Source organism: Coenobita brevimanus, chromosome 19, assembly GCF_032717465.1.
Source record: "Coenobita brevimanus isolate Jiangsu-jjx chromosome 19, ASM3271746v2, whole genome shotgun sequence".
Taxonomy (NCBI): Eukaryota; Metazoa; Arthropoda; class Malacostraca; order Decapoda; family Coenobitidae; genus Coenobita; species Coenobita brevimanus.
In genome coordinates, this window is record NC_136972.1 from 5104176 (window position 1) to 5116169 (window position 11994).

Genomic DNA, 11994 nt, shown 5'->3' on the forward strand with positions numbered 1-11994 from the left:
GGTTCTGTTATGGTTGGGTTGGTTGAGACACTCCCAATGTCAGGTGTAACTTTCTTACTTGGAAATGATATTGGTGGAAGTCAAGTGTGTCCAGCTCCTCAGTTATCTAGTGAGCCAGTGGCTGCGTCCCAGGATTGTGATGTCCCTGATGTGTTCCCTGCATGTGCTGTCACTAGGGCTAAGACTAAAGTTACTGGTGATTTAGAGGATAATGATGATGATGATGTTATCCTAGCTGACACTTTTCTTGCTAATTTGGACCACTCACCAGATGAGGCAGTACCCCGTAGTGTTGATAATTTGTCTCGTCAAGAGTTGGTTGAGTTGCAGGTTGCTGACCCTGAGTTGAAAGGTCTAGCTAACTCTGCTTGCAGTGAGGAAGAGTCAGCTGGTGCTTCTACTTGTTATTATGTAAAGTCAGGAGTACTTATGAGGAAGTGGAGACCCCCAACAGCATCAGCCGACTGTGAATGGGAGGTTGTACATCAAGTTGTCATCCCTCGTGTTTGTAGGCAGGATATCATTCGAGTGGCTCATGATTCCAGTTTGGCAGGACACCTTGGAGTGAGGAAGACTGTGACACGCATTTTGAAACACTTCTACTGGCCAGATATCTTCAGGGATGCTTCCTGGTATTGTAAGTCTTGTCACACCTGTCAAGTTGTGGGGAAGTGTAATCAGACCGAAAAGGTTGCACCTCTAGTTCCCATTCCTCCTTTTGAGGCGCCTTTCACCCGTGTGTTGGTGGATATTGTGGGCCCTCTTCTAAGACTTCTTCAGGATTTTCTTATGTGTTGACCATGATTGATATGGCTACTCGTTATCCTGAAGCCATTCCACTTAGAAACATCTCAGCAAAGAACGTGGTTAAGGAAATGCTAGGGTTCTTCACAAAGTTTGGTCTGCCTAAGGAGGTACAGTCAGACCGGGGAAGTAATTTCATGTCAAATGTTTTCAAGCAGTCTCTGAAAGAGTTGGGCATCACCCAGATCACGTCTTCAGCTTACCATCCCCAGACCCAAGGAGCGTTGGAGAGATATCATCAAACACTCAAATCGATGCTCAAGAAATACTGTTTGGAACATCAGAAAGACTGGGATAAAGGTCTTCCATTCGTTGTGTTTGCTGCAAGAGAATCTCCAAATGAATCACTGGGCTTCTCACCTTTTGAACTACTGTTTGGCCATGAAGTAAGAGGACCCCTTAAGCTACTCAAGGAATGCTGGCTGTCGGAGGAAGATGACGTCAACCTGCTGGAGTATGTGATGAATTTCAAAGAACGGCTGTCCACTGCTTTACAGCTGGCGAGAGAGAATTTAGGAGCTGCTCAGGAGAAGATGAAGACTTGGTATGATAAGAAGTCCAGGTTACGCCACTTTCAGCCAGGAGATCAGGTTTTGATTCTGCTACCAGTTCATGGGCAACCTCTTCAAGCCAAGTTTAGTGGTCCTTATTTCGTGGAGAAGAGGCTCAGTGATGTCAGCTATGTCGTCGCCACACCAGATCGTAGAAAGAGCAAGCAGCTGTGTCACATCAACATGCTAAAGTTATATCGCGGGCGGGACGAAAGTGATCCAGTCTGCACTGTAGCTGTTCCACCCGAGTCTGCAAGTGAAGCTCTCCCATGCAGCATGAGCCTGAGTGATAGTTTGGGGAAGAATCCTGATATCATGAATGATCTCCAGACTAAGCTTTCTCATCTACCTCCTAAGGAAAGGCAGGAGTTTTCGGCATTACTGCAGGAGTACCCGCAAGTGTTCCGTGCTACTCCAGGAAGAACCACTGTGTTGATGCATGATGTCGATGTTGGAGACGCAAAGCCAATTAAATTGCCTCCTTACCGTGTGAACCCAGTGAAAGTTCCTCTCATCCAGAAGGAGCTTGGCTACCTGTTGGACCACAAGATGATTGAGCCCTGTCAGAGCGAGTGGAGTTCTCCTGTCACTCTGGTCCCTAAGCCAGGTGGGTCACAGCGGCTTTGCATTGACTACAGACGTGTTAATCAGATAACTAAAACAGACACTTACCCTCTCCCTCGTGTGGAAGATTGCATAGACAAGATCGGAAAGGCTAGGTACATAAGTAAGTTTGATTTGTTAAAGGGATACTGGCAAGTACCTATGACTGAACGTGCTAGGGAGATTTCATGTTTTGTAACACTAGGAAAGGTTTTTGCATGTTCTGTAATGCCGTATGGTATGAAGAATGCACCAGCCACATTTCAGAAGCTCATGAATGTTGTAACAGAGGGTTTGGCAGGGTGTGTTGTTTATATTGATGATGTATTAATCTTCAGTGACAACTGGAAAGATCACCTATGCCATGTCAGTAAATTTCTTGACCGTTTAGTTCATGCTAATCTTGTAGCTAATTTATCAAAGTGTGAGTTTGGTCAAGCTAAAGTTCAGTACCTTGGGTATGTAATTGGTGATGGACATGTTGCACCACCAAGAGCTAAGGTTCAGGTTATAAGTGATCTTCCCAGACCTAAAAGTAGGAAAGAGCTTCAAAGATTTTTGGGAATGGTAGGTTATTACAGGAGATTTGTTCTTAACTTTTCTATTCTTGTATCACCACTTACAGACCTACTGAAAAAGGGAGTTGAATTTGTCTGGACCGATAACTGTGAATCCTCTTTCAACAAACTTAAAGCTATTCTATTAAGTCAGCCAGTGCTCGCTACTCCAAATTTTGCTAAGCCTTTTAAGATGGCTGTTGATGCAAGTGATACAGGAGCTGGGGCTGTTTTGCTGCAAGAGGATGATCAGGGTATTGAACATCCTGTATCTTATTACAGTAAGAAGTTCACTCCACCTCACTTTCTACAATGAACCAACAAACTATAACCATCTACGATTGCTACGGAACAAGCAAATATTACAACCAACAACTCACAAACCTCACCTGTCCCCACAATTCTCTCCAACCCCCTCTCCGTCGCCATCATCACCACGCTGATGTAGAGGTGAAAAGGTCAGACTATGCCAGCAAAAAACACCATGTACCTCTGACCCAGGTACCTCACCCACCAGTTATTACTCATCTTTACTCACACATTCTTACTCAGATTCATTTATTCTCAACAGTTATCGTGTGAGAATTCTACGTTGTATGGTGGGGTTCGAATGTGACTAAGGTTATTCCGCACTTCAGTCAACCATGATCTATCACCAAGCCCTGGAGTTTCCGAGAGTGACATCACCTACCAACACATCTCTGAGTCTCCGAGAATGACATCATCTACCTTTTAAGTGGGTGATTATACTTTTTACTTATCTTTTCCATTGCTTAAAATTAGGAACGAACACTTCTTTTACTTATATATATATATATATATATATATATTGTTACATAGCCTATGATTTCATCATCCTTTGTATAATTCTAACGTACAGTATGCTGCATGTTTGATCACGATTCGCCTCGTGGCTTCCATAGTGACCAAGCTTCCGTGTTCTACCTCACTCCCCCGCTGAGGGGGGGTCACCTTGACGTGGTGGCGGGGCTTGAAGCGTGGTTGGCGGTGCCACCTACTTTGGAGGCATGCCTACCTCTGTAGGGTTCGGCATTTGTCGGCCTCGTGGACCAAGCACCCCCTACATCACTGGTGGAGGAGGTCTGCTGGTGATGTTAGTCCCTGCCCATTTGCCACCTAGGGCGGGACTGTTACCTCCCCACGTGTTTGCCGTGCGTGGCGTCCCGTAATGCTAGGAGACGGGAGTCCTGGAGGTTGAGCGATGCTGCACGATGCGCCCTGCAGCTAGCAATACACCTCTTTGGTCCCTTATTCTGGCTAGACGGGCGGCCTGGTTGGGCCCGACCAGGTCAATCGGCTGGTCATGCGTTGGCTAGGGTCAAGTGGGCACTGGGGGCCTGGTGGCTCCTATCGTCCTGGAGTCACCCTTGTCCGGGTCCCCCAGTGGTTACCTGCGTATACTCCTCTGCTACCCCTGGGGTCGTCAGTGGCTCTGTCCCTGACATATGGCCTCCCCTTGTTGGACTCCATGGTGGGTGGGGGGGTGGGGGAATGAAGATTATAGCAGACCATATGGCAAGTATTGACAAAAATGTTGTTGACGACACGGCCTCTGTCCCAGGACATACTTCTGGTTGCACCACCCTCATAGCTACCCTGGAGCCTTTTCAGGCCTGTGGTGGCTATCCTCCAATGCCCCAGCGTTCAACTGGGACTGGGAGGAAGCCACGTCGGGTTGGTTCGGCTCTTGGGTTCAGCTCAGATGACACAGAGCCTAAGTCATTTGTCAAGTATCTAGTGCTCAGATCCTCCAGAGGTGGATCTGTGTTGGATACTGACATATTTGAATTGCACCGTTCAATTATTTCAGTTTGTGGCAGAGAACCCCGAATATCATTCCAGGGCGATGGAAGCATCCTCATTGAAGTATCGTCGCCTGAAGAGAGCATGCAATTGTTGAATTTGACCTCTGTTTCTGGATTAGATGTTTCATGCACTCCACACAGTACTTTCAACCAGTGTAAAGGAGTGATCTTTTCTCGTGACCTTCTTCGATACTCAGAGGCCAGGTTGTTGGAGGAAATGCAGTCGTCAGGCGTGGTGAAGGTCGAACGTGTACAGAAGAAAATCGAAGGAATTTTGACCCCAACACCGACATTGTTCCTGACATTTGATAGGTTAATGCTACCTAAATCTGTGAAGCTGGCTTGGCTGTCACTTCCTGTGAAGCCATATGTGCCCACCCCGAGGCGGTGTTTCCACTGTCAGGGATATGGCCATGTCGGCAAATATTGCCGTCGTGCACAAGCTGGACTTCCTGGTGTTTGTGTCTCTTGTGGTGGATCAAGCCATACCAGCGACTGTACAGGACCCATTAAATGTTATCACTGTGGAGGTCCTCATGCTGTCTTTTCAAAAAGCTGTCCAAGATACTGCCTTGAAAAGGAGATCTTATCCATTCATGCACGTGAGAAGGTTCCCTTTCCAGAAGCAAAGAGGAGGGCCCAGACTCTTTTCTTTCGGCCTGGAGTTACTTATGCTTCTGTCCTTTCTGGGGCACCTGTACGTCGTTCTGTGTCCCAGAAGTTGCCACGACCCTTTACAGCGACCACTTCCCCAACTACTGATTTGATGGATGTTGTTAACCCTGGAATTACTGATAAGTGTGTGACTAATGCTCATCCACCCACTGCTCCAACTGTTTCTGCCTCCACTTCAGTGGCTGATGGTTCGCGTACTTCTGTGGTGGTGGCAGATGTACACGCTGACGAGACTCGTCCCCCCTTGTCCAGTATGAATGAGGCTCCTTCTGTATCCGGCAAACGTCATTGTAATTCGTCAGAGTCCTCAGAGCCTGAAAGCTGGCCACCTAAGGTTTCTGTTGTTGAACCTTGTATCAACCTCTCGACTGTTCCCTCTGCCTCAGAGGCTGAGAGGTCTAGCCAAATGGAAGCTGCTGCTGGTGGTTCACCTGTAGTCAGGTCCCCACCTGGGGATGGTGTTGGACAGACCGCTGATGCGTCCGTTCTGAAAAGAACAATGACAACCTTGCAGGGTTCTAATCCTGTCGACTCTGTTTCCACTTCTGGAGCTTCTAATGGTAGCACTGGCCGTCCCACATTACCCAAGGCGGCCTCCAAGCATCTATCCAAACTGAATGTTAATCCACCTCAAAGGAAGTGTGTTGTAAAACTTTCCTCTTCCACGTCCTCACGTTTGCCCACGGATGTTCGACATAAAGCGCGGGTTCCTGGTGCTGGACAGTCTCTTACCAAGGGCCTTCCTAAGCATCATTCCAAACCCGCTCGCATGTCAGGAGGGGTACAGTCCCGCACTTAATCATTTTCCCCTCCACTATGGGTTCTATCATCCAGTGGAATTGTCGGGGTTTACGTGCAAACTATGAGGAACTGTGTCATCTTGTTTCTCAATTTACTCCGCTATGCATGTGTATCCAGGAGACCATGGTTGGTGATACTGCTCCTGCTGGTCCTTCTGGCCACAATGCTTTTTATTCTGATCCTGTGCTGGGTCAAGGTCGTCATGGAGGTGCTGCTATCTTCCTTCGCCAGGATATTCCATATAGTCATCTGGATATTTCCAGTCCCTTGCAGGCAGTTGCTGTCCGAATGTTTTTACGTCGGCAGTATACAGTTTGCAGTCTTTATCTACCTCCTAGTGCAACTGTTCAAAGGGTGGATCTGGAACGCCTTATTCATTGCCTTCCTTCTCCCTTTCTGTTACTAGGCGATATGAATGGTCACCATCCACTATGGGGAAACAGTGAGGCCAACCCTCGGGGTGTTATGCTGGCCTCTTTAGTGGAAGATGAGGAGTTAGGCATTTTAAACTCCAATATAATGACTTATTTCCATAGCCAGACAGGAACTTTTACTGCCATTGATTTGTCCTTATGTTCAGCTGATGCTCTTTTAGATTTTAACTGGGATGTGTTGCCAGACCTGTATGGCAGCGACCATTTTCCGTTACTCTTAACTGCTCGTGCAGGTGGACCTCAGCCACGTCTTCCTCGTTGGCTTCTGGATAAGGCTGACTGGCCATATTTTAGGGAATTAAGTTCCATTTCCCTTTCTGTCAATGAGTTTGGCTGTCTTACGGAGGCTGTGTCATATTTCAATACCGTGCTGCACTCAGCAGCCCTATTATCTATTCCAAAAACAAAGGGTCAGTTTCCTAAACGTCCGGTTCCTTGGTGGAACTCGGAGTGTAGTTCCGCAGTGAGAGCCAAACGAGTCGCCTTCTCACGACTTCGTCGTCACCGTAGGGATCCTCAGTATTTGGTGGCGTATCAGAGGGCACGAGCCCATATGAGGCGGATCTTAAAGGAGGCCAGGCGTTCGTTCTGGAAGGGTTATGTTTCCTCCATCAATTCAAGGACTTCCATCACCCAGGTGTGGAACCGGGTAAAGAAAATTTCAGGTAAATTTACTGTATCATCCCCTCCTGTTTTATCTGCACCAGGTGGAACTGTGGCTGATCCATTTGCTGTTGCAGAATTGCTTGCCGACCATTTTGCCAGTGTGTCAAAGAAGGATGCAGATACGCCTTCGGCTTGCCACCGTCGGCGCCTAGAATCTCGTGGTCTCAGTTTTGCCTCTGCTGGGGGAGAGCCTTACAATGTTCCATTTTCAATTTCTGAACTCCAGTCAGCTCTGTCGCAGTGCCATGATTCCTCTCCTGGTTTTGATGATATTCCTTATGCCTTTTTACGCCACTTGTCTGATGAGTCCCTGTTGTTTTTGCTTTCCCTGTTTAATAAGATCTGGTGTTTTGGGGAGTTTCCGGCTTCTTGGGGTGTTGCTGTAGTTATCCCCATCCCTAAACCAGGTAAGGACCACCTACAGGCGACGAATTATCGGCCTATTTCTTTGACGTCTTGTATATGTAAAGTTTTGGAAAAGATGGTCAATGTTAGGCTTGTGTGGTTTTTAGAGAGAGGTGACTTCTTATCCCCTGCCCAGTATGGTTTTCGAAAAATGCGATCTACCTCTGATGCATTACTGTCCTTGGAATCTTCTGTCTGTGAGGCTTTTTCCACTAACCAACACCAGGTCACGGTCTTCTTTGATCTGGAAAAGGCATATGACACTGCATGGCGTCATGGTATTTTACTCTCTCTTCATGAGTTTGGTCTTCGTGGGCGCTTACCTGTTTTTATTCAACAGTTTTTATCTAACCGAATTTTAAGGGTGCGAGTGGGAGGAGTGCTTTCTAATGCCTGAGCACTAGAAGATGGAGTACCACAGGGGAGTATCCTTAGTGTTACTCTGTTCGCTGTAGCCATTAACAGCGTCATCAGTGTACTTCCTGATGGTGTACGAGGATCACTGTATGTCAATGACCTCTCGATTTCTTTCACTGCGTATAGAATGTCTCTGATAGAGAGGAAGTTGCAGCTGGCTCTCAATAGAATTTCTGACTGGGCAGAAACACGCGGTTTCCATTTTTCTTCAGCAAAGACAGTGGCTATACATTTTTGTCGTCTTCGAGGAGTCCACCCAGACCCTGACTTGTATCTCTATGGTAGAAGAATATCCTGTGTGGAAGAGACGCGGTTTCTGGGTCTTCTGTTTGATAGAAGATTAACCTGGGTTCCTCATATTCGTTCTGTTAAGGTGGCTTGTCTTAAAGCTTTGAGTCTTTTGAGGGTTTTAGCTCATACCTCTTGGGGTGCTGACCGTCAGACCCTCCTCCTCTTGCATAGGTCTCTTATTCTTCCTAAAGTTGAATATGGGTGTGAGGTCTACTCCTCTGCAACAGATGCCCGCCTCCGGTTGTTAAATTCTGTGCATCATGCTGGTGTTCGTCTAGCAACCGGGGCATTCAGATCATCCCCAATTCCAAGTTTGTTGGTAGATGCTGGTGTACTCCCCTTGGACTTGCGACGCCAGTTGCTAATGATGAGGTGTTGGTATCGTCTTCACCGCATTCCAGACTCAATTTCTTGTGCCATTGTCTCACAGGATTCCCGATCTTCTGTTTTTGAGACCCGTCCTAATTTCCCAAAGCCATTTGGTTACAGGGTCCGGTCTGTTATGTTAGCCCTCTCTCTCCCGAGACTGGCTATTTGTCCACATCGGATCCCAAGGGTGGGTTCTTGGCTAATCCCTCGCGTGACATTCTGTAGGTCCGTTGTTGGAAAAAAGGGGCTCACTTCCCTCTCAGGTGTCCCTCTCTCTCTTTTTAGAACATGCCTCCATTCATGAGGGTTCTGTCCCCGTCTATACTGACGGGTCTAAGACTGATACTGGAGTAGGATTTGGTGTTGTCTTCCCTTCCTTTACTAAGGGCGGTAGCCTTCCTGGCATTACTTCCGTGTATACAGCGGAACTGACTGCAATTTTGTATGCTCTTAAAATCATTTTTACTCTCCCCCAATCCGTTTTTGTGATTTATAGCGACTCGCGTAGTGCTTTGTCTGCACTGGAGTCTTTTAATGCATCCCATCCATTGGTTTTATCAATTTTAGAGTGGCTTTTTCTTCTTGGCCGCCGTGGCCGCCGTGTAGACTTCTCTTGGGTTCCTGCACATGTTGGTGTGGTGGGGAATGAGAGGGCAGATACTTTAGCTAAAGCTGCGTCTTCTCAACAGCCCCCAGCTGACTACCCACTTCCTGTTTCTGATGTAACACCTTACTTGCGGTATGCAATTCATACATGTTGGCAGAGACACTGGGATGGTGTTTCTCATAATAAACTAAAAGAAACCTTTCAGAGAGTGGTTGTGCCAAGGGTTCTTCCCTCTATGTCTCGGCGACTGGAGGTGGCTCTTGCTAGGCTTCGCATTGGGCATTCTCGGCTTACACATGGGTTCCTCATGTGTGGTGAAACTCAACCGTACTGTGATGACTGCCTTGTTCCCCTTACTGTCCGTCACTTGCTGGTCGAGTGTCCGAGTCTGGGGGGCCTGCGTCAGAGGTTCCTTCATAGGCATAGGGGAGCAGATGGTGCCTACTGTTTGTGTTCGATGCTTGGTGAGGCCTCTAACGATTTTACTGATGTTTTTAGTTTTCTTCAGGAGGCGGGCCTCCTTCCACTTTTATAAGTAATTGTTATTTTATAAATTATTCTTTTATTTTTAGTGTTTTATTCCTGCTAACAGATAGTAACTTTATTTTGAATAGGCACTTTTTATTTTGCGGTGTCTTCTACTTTGTCATCCGGCGGCATATGACCCTGGCAGTTGCGCCGCCAGATTGTAATTATTTTCAATCAATCAATCAATTCTACATCACTCCCCCCTTCTCCTCCCTTATGGTAGAGTAAGTCGTTCTTTCTGTTGTTCAGAGCAGGAGTGTCAATTCTTTGTCCCCTATGGCTTCATTTGCGCGTCCTTCTTACAAGTTGTATCAAGCTCTGCCGGCCCCTATTTAATGAGCTCAGTCTCTGCATTAATTGCCACTTAGATCTACTCCTCATTTTGTTCACATCTCTGTCCTCCCCTGTACAGTTGTTATTATTTTTGTGAGTGCTCAGGAAGTCTCCAACCATCTAGCTGCTGTATAATTTGAGTATAAGTGTTATTACTTTTTTTCTTGTACTGTATAGCATAAGGTGTTAATTTGTAGACCTGGTGAGGTTTTTGTGATTCATGTGGAGTTTTTGATGTCAGCCATTATTAATAATATTTTGTATCTGTAATAATATATCTTGCATTAACTGAGCATTATCCGGTTTTCTGATTTTATCAGGGCTGACTTAGATAAATTTACTCTTGCTAATTTCGTGTTAATAGAGGCTATTGCAGTTAACCGTATATTTAACCTGTTTTTTGCCATTACATTATCCTTATGAGTCCTGAATGTTTAATTGTTAGTTTGAGCATTAAGCCCTTAACTGCGGGGCGTCACTTTCGTGACGCTTGGGAGCAAGGGATCATACCGCGGGGCGTCGCTTTTGTGATTCTGTGTTATTTTGAATTCACCCGGGCGTCCAAGTGGGGGCTTGTATCATCTATCAGTACTGCCAATGTCCAACACTAGTCAGCACTCCTAATCTCATCTGTACTCCCATCCATTGTCGACAATTTAGCCATTTCTCCCCGTTCTTGACTCCCCTCCCTACCCCCCCCTCCATTACCCTATCCTCTCGCCTGCCCGGCCGTGCTACGCTAAGTAAATCTTCCCTGGAATTTTTCACTGATTTCATCCATTGAAATAAGCCCTATGCCCTATTCTTATACCAAATAATATATACAAGAAAGAAATAAGGTGAGAGTGCCATACACCTGGAATTGGCTAATTATCACCTGACAACACCTCACGTGCACTCGTTCGCTTAATTCTCGCTGTTTTTTTCCCCTTGAAATATGCCGTATAATCTATTTTCGTAATAAATATACATATAAGGAGGGAAGGGAGAAGCCTAAGTGGTATTTACATTCACCTGGAACTACCTAATTTATAATGTATTGTCTAGATTTCCTGCCAATCATTTCAGTGAAATACATAGCTGTTTCAAGAGCTATGTTGGTAGTACTGAATATCCCCTAAGTAGGCCTCTACCCTGGCCCTCCCTTATCAGTTCTCTCTCATCTTCCGAAGAGGAGGTACGTCTGTTCCTCTTGCTGACTTCAGGGCCTTTTTCACCCCCATGCAAAGGGACCTGTGACCTTTACCCTCTACTAAACCTCGTGTGGAAAGAGGTAAAGGGCTGACAATTGATAAAAGAGTGACTACGATCTTTCTATTGAGTAAAACAGTGCAAGTGGAATTGTAAATAATGTGTAAATAATGTGTAAACAGCAAGTGAAAGTAATGAATGTAAATATACGTGAACAATGGAAAATAGTTTTATAAGTTACTTCAAGTGACAGTGCATAACACAGTGCAAATAAAATAGAAATGTAAATAACGTAAATAAAATAGAGAACGTAAATAGAAATGTAAATGAGTAGTATTATAAGAATACGAGTATATACCCTAGGAGTAATGAAAGTGAAAGTTTCACTCTAGCATGTCTGAATACTATGAGTTATGAGAGTGAAGATGAAAGTGACATTCACTCTTAATGCTAGTATACAGGACGAGAAAGTGAATGCTACGTATTTTACTGAAAGAAATTGAATCCCTACAGTGACAATAAACTAATACTACTGAAGGAAACTTATGGATAAAGACTGAAGATATATATAAGTGTTATATAGTAATAGAAATATAAAGTGTGAGGGGTTTTATGAATAATAAATGACAGAGTACCAAGAGCGAACCAGCGCAAGTGCGGCGGTCAGACGCGCTCATAATTTTCATTGCTTTCACAGTGTTTTTTTTTTTGGAGTATGGATCCCAAACTACTTGAAAATCATAGAGTAGTGTTTATAGTGTTAATATCTGGCTGTGGTAATCATATTACGGGTTGTCGGGAAGTGTAAAGTGGAGACTTCGTTACCCAACTTCAGAGGTCTCCACAAGTTCTACGGTAAAATACGAAGGCTCAACAAACATTCCAGGAGAAAGCTGAAGGTATGTGCCATAAGCATATTTAATTTTAATATTCTAG